This window comes from Somniosus microcephalus, chromosome 4, assembly GCF_052327205.1.
Source record: "Somniosus microcephalus isolate GS21.2 chromosome 4, FLI_Smic_1.0, whole genome shotgun sequence".
NCBI lineage: Eukaryota > Metazoa > Chordata > Chondrichthyes > Squaliformes > Somniosidae > Somniosus > Somniosus microcephalus.
This window is the reverse complement of record NC_140990.1, coordinates 72,066,715-72,081,183: the sequence shown is the minus strand read 5'-3', so window position 1 is coordinate 72,081,183 and position 14,469 is coordinate 72,066,715. Positions and strand designations below refer to the sequence as shown.

The window sequence follows — 14,469 nt, the reverse complement described above, 5'->3', positions numbered from 1 at the left end:
AGCAGGCGGTTAAGAAGGCAAATGGTATGTTGGCCTTCGTAGCGAGAGGGTTTGAGTACAGGAACAAGGATGTCTTGCTGCAGTTGTACAGGGCCTTGGTGAGACCACATCTTGAGTATTGTGTGCAGTTTTGGTTGCATTATCTGAGGAAGGATGTTCTTGCCATGGAAGGAGTTCAGCGAAGATTCACCAGGCTGATACCTGGGATGGCAAGAATGACGTATGAGGAGAGATTGGATCGATTGGGCTTATACTCGCTGGAGTTTAGAAGAATGAGAGGGGATCTCATCGAAACTTATAAAATTCTAACAGGACTAGACAGACTAGATGCTGGAAGGATGTTCCCGATGGTCGGGGAGTCCAGAACCAGGGGTCACAGTCTAAGGATAAGGTGTAGGCCATTTAGGACAGAAATGAGGAGGAATTTCTTCACCCAGGGAGTGGTGAACCTGTGGAATTCTCTGCCACAGAAGGCAGTAGAGGCCAATTCATTAAATATATTCAGGAAGGAGTTGGATATATTTCTCAAGGCTAAAGGGATCAAGGGGTATGGGGAGAAGGCAGGGACCGGGTACTGAATTTGGATGATCAGCCATGATTGCATTGAATGGCGGAGCAGGCTCAAGGGGCCAAATGGCCTACTCCTGCTCCTATCTTCTATGTTTCTAAACATCTGTTGTCAGGAAATTCCTTGAGTCTATAATTAAGGATAGGGTGACTGAACACCTTGAAAATTTTCAATTGATCAGAGAGAGCCAGCATGGATTTGTGAAAGGTCGGTCATGCCTGCTGAACCTGACTGAATTTTTTGAAGAGGTGATTGAAGTAGACAGGGGAATGTCTGTGGATGTTATTTATATGGACTTCCAGAAGGCATTTAATAAAGTCCCTTATAAGAGTTTGTTAGCAAAAGTTGAAGCCCATGGAATTGGCTGAGTAGCGGGAGGCAGAGAGTGGGGATAATGGGCAGGGACTCTAATTGGCAGGATGTGACTAACGCTGTCCAGCAAGGGTCTGTGTTGGGGCCTCAACTATTCACCGTATTTATTGATGACTTATATGATGGGATAGAAAGCTACATATGCAAGTTGCCGATGACACAAAGATAGGTGGCATTGTAAGCAGTGTAGATGGAAGCATAAAATTAGAGAGATATTAATACATTAAGTGAATGAAATCCATTTGCCACAGTTTTGCCCAATGTAGGCAAATGTGAGGTCATCCACTTTGGACCGAAAAAGGATAGAACAGAGTACTTTCTAAATGGTGAAAAGCTAGAAACAGTGGAGGTCCAACGAGACTTGGGGATCCAGGTACATAGATCATTAAAATGTCATGAACAGGTACAGAAAATAATCAAAAAGGCTAATGGAATGCTGGCCTTTATATCTCGAGGACGAGAATACAAGTGGGTAGAAGTTACACTACAGCTATACAAAGCCCTGGTTAGACCACACCTGGGGTACTGAGAGCAGTTCTGGGCACCACACCTTGGGGAGGATATGTTGGCCTTGGGAGGAGTGCAGCGTAGGTTTACCAGAATGATACCCAGACTTCAGGGGTTAAATTACAAGGAGAGATTAAACAAATTAGGGTTGTATTTCCTGGAATTTAGAAGGTTAAGAGGTGATTTGATTGAAGTTTTCAAGATATTAAGGGGAACTGATAGAGAGAAACTATTTCTGCTGGTTGGGGAGTCTAGGACTGGGGGGCAGAATGTAAAAATTAGAGCCAGACCTTTCAGGAGTGAAGTTAGGAAATACTTCTACACACAAAGGTGGTAGAAGTTTGGAACTCTCTTCCACAAACAGCAGTTGATGCTCGGTCAGTTGTTAATTTTAAATCTGGGATTGATAGATTTGTGTTAACCAAAGGTATTAAGGACTATGGAGTAAAGGCGGGTATATGGAGTAAGATCTCATTGAATGGTGGGCAGGCTCGAGGGGCTGAATGGCCTACTCCTGTTCCTATGTTGTCAAGCTCTGGAATTTCATTCCTAAACCTTGCCGCCTCTCTACCAATCTTTCCTCCTTTAAGATACTCCTTAAAACCTACCTCTTTGACCAAGATTTTGGTTACCTGCCCTAATATCTCCTTATATGACTCGCTGTCAAATTTTGTTTGAAAATGTTCCCGTGAAGCAACATGGGATGTTTACATTAAAGGCACTATATAAATGCAAGTTATTGTCTATGACCACTTACACTTTAATACCAAATCGAGGTACCATTTACACTGTGGCACCAAATCCAGGGACCACTTACACTGAGGCTAGAAATGGGAATCAGAGTCAGTGTGGAGAATGGTCATGGTTGTGAAACCAGCTCTAGTGAGGGTGAAAGGCGGGTAATGGATGAAGATATGATGGTGGAAGCAGATGGTGATTGGTGGGGCCTGGTGACAGGTTATTGTCAGAAGCCCTTTTCAGGCAGGCTGATGACTGGATGTAATCTGCACAATACCTGGATCTGCCTGTTCTTGTCCCAAATCACAAAGTCTAATGTCCATGATGTCTATTTCTGTGAGAATTGTAGAGATGTAAAAGAAGGGAGGAAATCAGGCTCGGGCCAGAAAGAAGGTTCCTTGAATGAACAATTCATGAGGCTGTTTTGTGACTCGTCTGCGTGAGGTTCAAAAACATGAAATGGAAAAGGACGCGTCTACTGACACTGGCGTTGTCAATAGTGCTTTCTAACCTTAATCACTATTTCCTAAGCCTAATATCCTATCGACTACCCCCAAGCACTGACCCCAATCCTGACCACTAACCCCAATCCTAACCAATAACCACTAGCCCCAACCACTAACCCCAATCCTAACCAATAACCACTAACCCCAACCCTAACCAACAACCACTAACCCCATTCCTAACCAACAACCACTAGCCCCAACCCTAACCAACCACGAGCCCCAACCACTAACCCCAATCCTAACCAATAACCACTAGCCCCAACCACTAACCCCAATCCTAACCAATAACCACTAACCCCAACCCTAACCAACAACCACTAACCCCATTCCTAACCAACAACCACTAGCCCCAACCCTAACCAACCACGAGCCCCAACCACTAACCCCAATCCTAACCAACAACCACTAGCCCCAACCCTAACCAACCATGAGCCCCAACCACTAACCCCAATCCTAACCAATAACCACTAGCCCCAACCACTAACCCCAATCCTAACCAATAGCCCCAACCACTAACCCCAATCCTAACCAATAACCACTAGCCCCAACCACTAACCGCAATCCTAACCAATAACCACTGGCCCCAACCCTAACCAATAACCACGAGCCCCAACCACTAACTCCAATCCTAACCAATAACCACTAACCCCAACCACTAACCCCAATCCTAACCAATAACCACGAGCCCCAACCACTAACCCCAATCCTACACCTTAACCCCAGCACCTAACCAAGGATTATTGACAGAGATCAATGGAGGAGCTAAAGACCTGATAAAGGAAGTATTTGAAACAATTATCTCGATTAAAGAAATAGTGCAAGGTATGTTAGTAACAAGAGATTAAATCAAAGAGACCATCAAAATCAGCAATGACAATTACAAAGATCAGAACATTTCTAAGGCTGTCACATGCAGTATGTGTGGAGTTTTTTTTAAAATCGGATCCGAGATGTTAAATGATACAGAAAATAACAGATTTCAAATCTTATGCAAGGTAGTTCTGTAAAGGGGCGGTTCAAAGGAATTGCAGATGAGTGTAAAGTGAGGCACTACAGTTCAGTCTATGACACCCACAAGCTGTGTACACAAATGGAACAACTTTGGGGTTTGATGTGGTAGAAGGTGAACTAGATGAGAACTGAAATAATCCAGAGTAAGAAAAGGCCCAAAAATGGAACAGTCAGTAACAGAACATCAATTAGACTCCTCTTATCATGGAGAAATCAAATTATTAGACACAGTGTGTTTGAAACAAAGCTGATTTATTTAATATTTGTCCAGAATATTAATCTCAAGCCCAGTTATTCTAGTTATTAACATCAGCAGAAACAAAGCCCAATTGCCAGGGTGAACATGGTTCAGTCCTGGATGTGATTAACAGCAGCAATAACAGCAGAATCCAACCTCTGCAATCACTGGTGAACTCGCTGGTGTCTCAGCAGAGTGCATGACTGAGTGAATCCCTTCCCATACATGGAGCAGGTGAACAGCCTCTCCCCAGTGTGAACTCGCTGGTTAGACTTCCAAGTGAAACCTTCCCACAATAAGAGCAGGTGAAAGATCGCTCCTCAGTGTGAACTCGCTGGTGTCTCAGCAGAGTGCATGACTGAGTGAATCCCTTCCCACACACGGAGCAGGTGAATGGTCTCTCCCCAGTGTGAGTGCGTTGCTGGGTCAGCAGGTCGCTTGTGTTTTTAAAGCTCTTCTCACAGTCAGAACATCTAAATGGTCTCTTAACAGTGCGAACAAGTTGGTGAGTCAGAAGATGGTATAACTGAGTGAATCCCTTCCCACATTCAATACACGTGAACGGCCTCTTGCCAGTATGAACTCTCTGGTGTATCTGGAGCTTGGATAACTCTGCGAATCCCTTCCCACACACGGAGCAGGAGAACGGTTTCTCCCCAGTGTGAACTCGCTGGTGTCTATGGAGGCTGAATGACTGAGTGAAACCCTTCCCACATTCAATACACGTGAACGGCCTCTCCCCAGTGAACTTGCTGGTATATCTGGAGCTTGGATAACTCTGCGAATCTCTTCCCACACACAGAGCAGGTGAATGGCCTCTCCCCGGTGAGTGCGCCGATGAGTTTCCACCTGGGACGGGTATTTGAATCCCTTCCCACAGCCCCCACATTTCCACGGTTTCTCCGTGGTGTGGGTGTCCTTGTGTCTCTCCAGGTTGGATGATCGGTTGAAGCATTGTCCACACACAGAACACGTGTACGGTTTCTCCCCGCTGTGAATGGTGCGATGTTTTTTCAGGTTGTGTAACTGGTTAAAGCTTTTCCCACAGTCAGTGCTCTGGAACACTCTCACTTGGGTGTGTGTCTCTCGGTGCTTTTTCGGTCACACTGATGTTTGAAATCTTTTCCCACAGACAGAACAGACAAACATTCCTCCTTCCACATTCAAAGGCCGATGATATTCAGGTCCTGATGAATGGAGTGACTGTCAGATCTTGATGTGATGTTTGGTTTGAGTTTCACGTCTGTAAATCCTCCCCTTCTCACACCCTGTAAAAGGAGTTTACAAAAGCCATCACTGTAAATACAGGATAGAAATTCAGAACAGACTATTCTAGTTTCTATGGAACATTCTTTCCTCTCTTGTTCCCCCAAAGCTGTAAATCCCCGTCCCACACACTCTCCCTCCTCCCTGTGCTGAAATCTAAACCCATCGCACCATCTCCAACATTTCTTTCCTCCACTCCCAGTTTTCCCCCTCCCTCTGCTCTGGTTGGGTTCAGTTCTACACCCGCTGTGTGCAGAGTGAGAATAAAAGCAGTGAGTCAATGATTGTCTCTCCTGGTCACTGTGACCCTGAGGCCCCGCCCACTCCCTGTACCAAGATGGCCACACATGCGCCGTGCTGCAGGTGGAACCGGTCCATCTTCGCTCCACCAAGATGGCGGTGCGTAACCCGGGCCTGTCACCGAGAAAAAGCCTCACCGCTGCCGTCCGGTGGAACACAGACCGGGCCGCGGGATCTCATTCAGGCCTGAGGCTGTTCTCCAACTTTATAAACTCTGCGCACGAGGCTTTTTTTGTAAAGTCGGTGAGGGACACGTGACCCGGGCAGGGCAGCGAGTTTCTCCAGTCCCTTGTTCAGGGCCCGGGGCCAGGGGAGGCTGTGGGCCTTTATTCCCCTTATTGGACACAAGGCTCTTTGTCTCAACACACTGGCTCAGGTTTTAATAGAGACTTTTTAAATTCATCAATAAAAGCAGATAAACCTCGTGCTTCTGTGGCACAAACTTTTTAATATTTGGGAGTAAAAGTACAAGTTTTCTTCCCTCTGGGGAATTTGTTATTAGTTTCAGGAAACAACAACAACCACTTGTATTTATAAAGCGCCTTTAATGTAGTAAAACATCCCAAAGCTCTTCACAGGAGCGTTATAAAACAAAATTTGACACCGAGCCACGTAAGGAGATATTCCGGCAGATGACCAAAAGCTTGGTCAGAGGTGGGTTTTAAGGGGCATCTTAAAGAAGGAGAGGTGGAGAGGTTTAGGGAAGGAGTTCCAGAGCTTAGGGCCCAGGCAGCTGAAGGCACGGCTGCCAATGGTGGAGCGATTAAAATCGGGGATGCTCAAGAGGCCGGAATTAGAGGAGCGCAGATATCTCGGGGGGGTTGTAGGGGCTGGAAGATATTACATAGATAGGGAGTGGCGAGGCAATGGAGGGATTTGAAAACAAGGATGAGAATTTTAAGAATGAGACACTTGAGGAAAAGCAGGGAGTGGGGGAGGGTCAAGCCCTTATGGGACAGGGTCGATAATTCTGTTCTGCGACAGTTACATAGAAACATAGAAACTAGGAGCAGAAATAGGCCATTCGGCCCCTCGAGCCTGCTCCGCCATTCAACGAGATCATGGCTGATCATCCAAACCCTAGCACCCGGTCCCTACACCGGCAGCCATCCCACCCAAGCCCTATCCCCGTAACCCCACGTATTTAATCCCTCCTAACACTAAGGGCCAATTTTTATCATGGCCAATCAACCTAACCCGCACATCTTTGGACTGTGGGAGGAAACCGGAGCACCCGGAGGAAACCCACGCAAACACGGGGAGAATGTGCAAACTCCACAGAGACTGGGACAGACTGTATCTCCCCCTCTCCTCCACACAGGGATTTGTGGTAGTTAAAGGGGCAGTGATTCTCCTTGTTCTGCGAGATTGTAATTAAAGGGTCACTACTCTGAGATGGCTGCGAACTTTTAGTGTCGTCAGCCTTTCTAAAACATCTTCCTTTCTTTGAAGATCTGTGTGAACTCGCTGGTGACTCAGCAGGTTGGATGAACTCTGAAACCTCTTTGCACAGTCAGAACATTTAAAGGGTCTCTCATCGGTTCTGGGGCAGGTGGGATCTGGTTAACAGTGATCACAATATCATTAGGTTTAAAGTAGTTATGGAAAGGGACAAAGAAAAATCAACGGTGAAAATACCCAGCTGGAAGAGAGCCAATTTCAGTGATTTGAGAAGGGATCGAGCTCAGGTGGACTGGAAACAAAGATTGTCCAGGAAAACAGTGAATGACCAATGGCAGGCCTTCAAGGCTGAGATAGTTCAGGTACAAACCAAGCATATTCCTATAAGGAGGAAAGATGGGGCATCCAAAGCTAGAGCTCCCTGGATGAGAAAGGATATCGAGGTTAGAATCAAACAGAAAAAGGAGGTTTACGACAAATGTCAGGTACAGAATACAGTCAAAAACCAGGAGAATACAGAGAGTGCGGGGGAAATTGAAACAGGATATAAGAAGGGCAAAGAGACAATATGAGAAAAGATTAGCAGGTAACATAAAAGAGAACCCAAAAATCTTCTATAAACATATGAAAAGTGAAAGGATAGTTAAAGGAATATTGGGGCCGATTAGGGGCCAAATAGGAGCTCATCATACGGAGGCAGAGGGCGTGGCTGAGGTACTGAATGAGTACTTAGCATCTGTCTCCACAAAAGAAGAGGATGAAGTTAATGTCGCAGTAGAGGAGGGGGGAGTAGAGAAATTGGATAAAAATGGATATAAAAGGAGGCACTAAATAGGTTGTCATCACTCAAAGTTAACAAGTCACCCGGTCCAGATGCGATGCATCCTAGGTTGCTGAGGGAAGCTAGGTGGAGATAGCAGAAGCTCCGACCACAATCTTTCAATCTCCCTCAGATATATGGGAGTGGTGCCAGAGGACTGGAGGATTGCAAATGTTACACCCCTGTTTAAAAAAGGGGAGAGGGATAAACCTGGTAACTACAGGCCAATCAGTCTAATGTCAGTGTGGGTGAACAACTAGAGACCATTCTCAAGAACAAAATTAATTCTCACTTGGAGAAGCATGGGTTAATAAGAGGCAGCCAGTATGGATTTGTAAAAGGTAAATCGTGTCTGACTAAACTGATTGAGTTCTGTGATGAAGTAAGAGGGTTGATGAAGGTCGTGCAGCAGATGTTGTATATATGGACTTTCAAAAGGCATTTGATAAAGTACCACATAAGAGACTTACTCGGAAAATAGAAGCACAGGGAATTAAAGGGCTGATGGTAATTTGGGTATAATTGGCTAAGGGAGAGGAGACAGTGAGCAGTGCTGAGGGATGTTTTTCTGACTGGAGGGAAGTATTCAGTGGGTTCCCCCAGGGGTCAGGATTAGGACCATTGCTTTTCTTGTTATATATAACCGACCTGGACTTGGGTATAGGTGTAAAATATCGAAGTTTACGGATGATACAAAACTTGGCAACGTAGTAAATAGTGAGCATAGTAGTAGCAGACTTCAGGAGGACAGAGACAGACTGTGAAATGAGCAGACACAAGGCAGATTAAATTAAATGAGGATAAGTGTGAAGTGATGCACTTTGGGAGGAACAACAGGGAGAGGCCGTATAATCTAAATGGAACTATTTTGAGGGGGTGCAAGAGCAGAAGGACCTGGGGGTCCAGATTCACAAATCTTTGAAAGAGCCACGGCAAGTTGGTGAGGCAGTTCAGAAAGTGTATGGGATACTTGGCTTTGTAAATAGGGCCACTGAATACAAAAAGAAGGAAGTTACACTAAACCTTTACAAATCACTAGTGAGGAACATAGGACAGGAGGAGGCCATTCAGCCCCTCGAGCCTGTTCCGCCATTCAATGAGATCATGGCTGATCTGTGACCTAACTCCATACACCCGCCTTTGGCCCATATCCCTTAATACCTTTGGGTAACAAAAACCTATCAATCTCAGATTTAAAATTAACAGTTGATCTCGCATCAATTGCCGTTTGCGGAAGAGAGTTCCAAACTTCTACCACCCTTTGTGTGTAGAAGTGTTTCCTAATTTCACTCCTGAAAGGTCTGGCTCTAATTTTTAGACTATGCCCCCAGTCCTAGAATCCCCAACCAGCGGAAATAGTTTCTCTCTATCTACCCTATCTGTTCCCCTTAATATCCTGAAAACTTCGATCAGATCACCCCTTAACCTTCTAAATTCGAGGGAATACACCCCTAATTTGCATAATCTCTCCCCGTAACTTAAACCTTGAAGTCCGGGTATCATTCTGGTAAACCTACGCTGCACTCCCTCCAAGGCCAATATATCCTTCCTAAGGTGTGGTGCCCAGAACTGCTCACAGTACTCCAGGTGTGGTCTAACCAGGGTTTTGTACAGCTGCAGGGTTTTGGCCTCAGCTGGAGTCTTGTGTATAATTCTGGGCACCACACTTTAGGAAGGATGTCAAGGCCTTGGAGAGGGTGCAGAGGAGGTTGACCAGGATGGTACCAGAGATGAGGGACATCAGTTATGTGGAGAGATTGGAGAAGGTGGGATTGTTCCCCTTCGAGCAGAGAAGGTTAAGAGGAGACCTAATAGAGGTGTTCAAAATTATGAGGGGTTTTGATCGAGCAAGTAGGGAGAAACTGTTCTCTCTGGCAAGTGGGTCGGTAACCAAAGGTCACAGATTTAAAATAGTTGCTAAAAAAACTAGAGGGAAATGAGGAGAATTGTTTTCACACAGAGGGTTGTTAAGATCTGGAACGCACCATCTGAAAGGATGCTGGAATCAGGTTCCACAGGAGCTTTCAAATGGTAATTGGATATGTCCTTGAAGAGGACTAGTTTGCAGAGTTCTGGGGATAAAGCTGGGGTTTAGGACTAAATTGGACAGCTCTTTCAAAGAGCCGGCACAGACACGATGGGCCGAATCACCACCTTCTGTGCTGTTAGATTCAATGATCAGTGTGAACACGCTGGTGACTCTTAAGGCTCTTCGAGCTTTTAAAGCTCTTCCCACAGTCAGAACATTGAAAGGGTCTCTCGTCAGTGTGAACAAGCTGGTGTTCCTTCAGTTCCTCGGGGCTTTTAAAGCTCTTCCCACAGTTAGGACACTGAAATGGTCTCTCATCAGTGTGAACAAGCTGGTGTCTCTTTAGATCCCCGGGGCTTTTAAAGCTCTTCCCACAGTCAGAACACTGAAATGGTCTCTCATCAGTGTGAACAAGCTGGTGTCTCTGCAGGTTGGAGGGCCGAGCGAATCCCTTCCCACACACAGAGCAGGTGAACGGTCGCTTCCCAGTGTGTAGGTTTTGGTGTATCTTCAGCTCCCCGGAGCGTTTAAAGATCTTTCCACAGTCAGAACATTTAAAGGGTCTCTCGTCAGTGTGAACTCGCTGATGTTCCAGCAGGCAGGATGACTCAGTGAATCCCTTCCCACATTCAGAGCAGATGAACGGCCTCTCACCAGTGTGAACTCGCTGATGTCTCTTCAGCTCCCCGGGTCTTTTAAAGCTCTTCCCACAGTCAGAACATTTAAAGGGTCTCTCGTCAGTGTGAGCTCGCTGGTGTTGCTTCAGATTTCCGGGGCTTTTAAAGCTCTTCCCACAGTCAGAACAGTTAAACGGTCTCTCATCAGTGTGAACTCGCTGGTGTTCCTTCAGATCCCCGGAGCTTTTGAAGCTCTTCCCACAGTCAGAACATTTAAAGGGTCTCTCCCCAGTGTGAACTCGCTGGTGTTGCGTCAGATCCCCGGGGCTTTTAAAGCTCTTCCCACAGTCAGAACAGTTAAACGGTCTCTCATTAGTGTGAACTCGCTGGTGTTCCTTCAGATCCCCGGAGCTTTTAAAGCTCATCCCACAGTCAGAACATTTAAACGGCCTCTCATCAGTGTGAGCTCGCTGGTGTTGCTTCAGATATGGGGGGCTTTTAAAGCTCTTCCCACAGTCAGAACATTTAAACGGCCTCTCCCCAGTGTGAACAAGCTGGTGTCTCTTCAGATCTGAGGGGCTTTTAAAGCTCTTCCCACAGTCAGGACACTGAAATGGTCTCTCCCCAGTGTGAACAAGCTGGTGTTCCTTCAGATCCCCGGCGCTTTTAAAGCTCTTCCCACAGTCAGGACAGTTAAAGGGTCTCACATCAGTGTGAACAAGCTGGTGTTGCTTCAGATGCCCGGCGCTTTTAAAGCTCTTCCCACAGTCAGAACACTGAAAAGGTCTCTCCCCCGTGTGAACTCTCTGGTGTGTTTGCAGGTGAGATGAACAAACAAATCCCTTTCCACAGACGGAGCAGGTGAACGGACTGTCCCTGATGCGACTGCGCCGTTGAACTTCCAATGCAGACGGGGAACTGAATCCCTTCCCGCCGTCCCCACCTTTACCCGGTTTCTCCCCGGTGTGACGGTGCATGTGTCTCACCAGGCCAGGCGATTGGCTGAATCCGCGTCCACACACCGAACACGTGTGCGGTTTGTCATCGCTGCTTTCTCCTTCCATGTACAAAGGCCGATGATATTCAGGTCCGGATGAATTGAGCGACTCTGTCAGATTTTGGCGTGATGTTTGATCTGAGCTTCCCGCCTGTAACTGCTCCACTTCTATAACCCTGTAAATCGAGTTCAGAAAAGGATCAGAGGCAAACTGTTGTGTAATTTTCCCCTTTCCGAACCTAGGGGCAGTGAAGCTGATTTTCAGGCTCCTGCTGCTGCACAGGTTGGTTGAAAGAATCAGCAGTAATGGCGGCTGTAATACCCACAAGCCCCCGCGCTGCAGAAAGTGCTCTGTTGACACTGAGTCCCGCGCATGTGCTCATGGCCCCCGCGCTCTCCCTCCTGCTCCACAATCGCCCGTCCTGATCAGTCCGCAATGCGCATGCTCAGCACACAAAACCCCGCAGTTGGAACACCGCGCGCACATGCGGAGCCGCAACATCTGGTATGCGTGCGCGGCTCAGGTGGGGGCGAGTCGGTGTTTCGCCTCAGCCTCCAGGGAGGTGTGCATGCGCAGGATGACCCAACATTCTTCCTGTCAGCAATCACTCCCTCGTTTCTTTAATAAAAACAGAAAATGCTGGAAATACTAAGCGGGTCAGGCAGCATCTGTGGAGAGAGAAACAGTGTTAACGTTTCAGGTCGATGACCTGTCGTCAGAACTGCTTGTTCTTTAGTGTCAGCCAGTGATTCAGTTGGTAGCACTCTCGCCTCAGTCAGAAAGTTGTGGGTTCAAGTCCCACTCCAGAGACTTGAGCACAAAAATCTACGCTGACACTCCAGTGCAGTGCTGAGGGAGTGCTGCACTGTCAGAGGTGCCGCTTTTTGGAGTAGATGTTAAACTGAGGCCCCGTCTGCTCTCTCAGGTGGATGTCAAAGATCCTATGGCACTATTTCAAAGAAAAGCAAAGAGAGGGCATGAAAAAATATTGGCAAAGAAAACAAGTGAAGCCTATTAGGGACTATAAAGGTAGCCTGTGTGTGGAAGCGGAAGACATGAATATGGTTCTTAATGAATACTTTGCGCCTGTTTTCACAAAAGAGAGGGACGATGCAGACATTGCAATCAGGGAGGAGGAGTGTTGCAGTGGGGAAAGAGTTAAACTCACATCGCTGGCAGTTTCACTGAATGGTGTAATAAAGACCATACTTTGCAGTAGTAAGCTTTTTCTAAGTTGCTGAATTGGCAGCTGAGATAACATAGCCGGACATGGAACCATAAGAGGCCGAGAGGATGTAAGTTCTGTTCTGGCAGGAAAGTAAAACAATGAGTTGGAAGTAAAAGAGGCCGAGAGAGGCAGGAAAGGAGGACAACGAGTACCCCATCTGGCATAAACACAGGTCAGAGGTTTTACACACTGCTTGACATGTACTTTCCGATAATAAAGGCGGTACTTTAATGTAACGCGGCATAGGCAACCAATCAGTGAAGATGCATGTGGGCCAAGGTCCAATCGGATGGCAGGAATGAATTGTGCATGAGGTGGCCATGTGTATTGTAATGTATAAAAATGTAGTGTTTGCTGTAACAATTTGGAAAGGTCTGGCTAAGACAGAGCAGCTATCTTTTGCCCTGCCAGTACACTTTACACCTAATCCCAGCCTATTACCATCTCGTCTAGCTTCTAATCTCTTTTACTTCTTTTGTTTCTTTTATTCTTTTGTCCGATCGCAGCCCTGCCTCCGATCTAGTTTCTTTTCTTCCCAGTTTTGAAGAAGGGTCCAACCTGAAACGTCAACTCAAATTTCTCTCCACGGATGTTGCCTGACTGCTGAGTTTTTCCAGCATTTTCTGTTGTTATTTCGGATTTCCAACATCTGCAGTATTTGCTATCAGACTGTTTCCCCATCGGTGCAATAAAGACAACTTGAATATCGATCTAAAACCTTGTGTCGAGTGTTGGTTAAAATACTCCACAACAATTGGCGTCACGAACAGGATTCGAACCTGTGTGGGGATAGACAGTATACATGGACCAGGGTCCCGCAGGGGTTCCACAATGGTCCAAATATATTCCACCGTGTACTGAGTCAAGCCTTAGACGGGTTAGACCTATCAAAGTACCAGAGCGCCCTACTCAATATGTCGATGACATAATGATTGCATCAGAGGATGCCAAATGACACAGTGGGAGCAGTACTAGCCACCCTCCAGACACTTCAGAAAGCTGGCTTCAAATTGAAACCCAAAAAGGCAAGGTTGGACTGTCCAAAGTATCTGGGGCACGAAATGAGCCAGGGGTATAAGGCACTCCCGCAGGAACGAAGGCAGCCATAAAAGACATGCCAAGGCCAGTGACCGGTCCGGGGAGTGAGGAAAGTGTTGGGACCTGTTTTAACTACTGCAGGAATTTTATATCGACTTTGCAGGGAAAGCAGAGCCGATTCAACGGTTAGTTAAAGGGGGAGACCCGCCACTGATGAGATAGAATGGGAATCGGAGCAGGACGAGGCTTATTGCAAAATTAAAAGCAAGCCCTGACGTCCACACCCGCATAGGATTGCCAAATATGCCATATATAGTACTAGCTGAAGTGCCCGGCGCTGCCGAGGGCATGTTGTTGTTGGAAGAGAGCGAGCGAGCGACCGGGGGGGGGGGGGGGGGGAAGCGAGCGAGTTGACCGGGGGGCGGGGGCGGGAAGCAAGCGAGCGAGCGACCGGGGGGGGGGGGGGGCTCGAAGCGAGCTGAGCGAGTGACCGGGGGGGGGGGGAAAGCGAGCGAGCGACCGGGGGGGGAAGCGAGCGAGCGAGCGACCGGGGGGGGGGGGGGGGGGAAGCGAGCGAGCGAGCAACCGGGAGGGGGGGGGGGAAGCGGCGAGCGAGCGACTGGGGGGGGGGCGAGTGAGCGACTGTGGGGGGGGGGAAGCGAGCGAGCGACGGGGGGGGGCAGGGGAGCGAGCGAGCGAGCGAACGGGGGGGGGGGGGGGGAAGCGAGCGAGCGACGGGGGGGGTGGAGGGAGCGAGCGGGCGACGGGGGGGAGCGAGCGAGCAATCGAACTGGGGGGGGGGGAAGCAAGCGAACGAGCGAGCGACCGGGGG

General features: G+C 47.6%; 1 pseudogene across 1 annotated transcript in view; it reads right to left on the bottom strand.

Moving 5' to 3' along the window:
- Nucleotides 1-4,734: 4,734 nt before the first annotated feature.
- The window catches only part of LOC147119194 (uncharacterized), a 71,539-nt pseudogene continuing 61,804 nt past the window's right edge, over nucleotides 4,735-14,469 (bottom strand). The window contains exons 2-3 of the transcript XR_015077875.1: nucleotides 9,713-11,329; nucleotides 4,735-5,208 (exon numbers count right to left, since the gene is read on the bottom strand). The product of XR_015077875.1 is annotated as an uncharacterized LOC147119194 (transcript). The remainder of the gene's footprint in view (nucleotides 5,209-9,712; nucleotides 11,330-14,469) is intronic.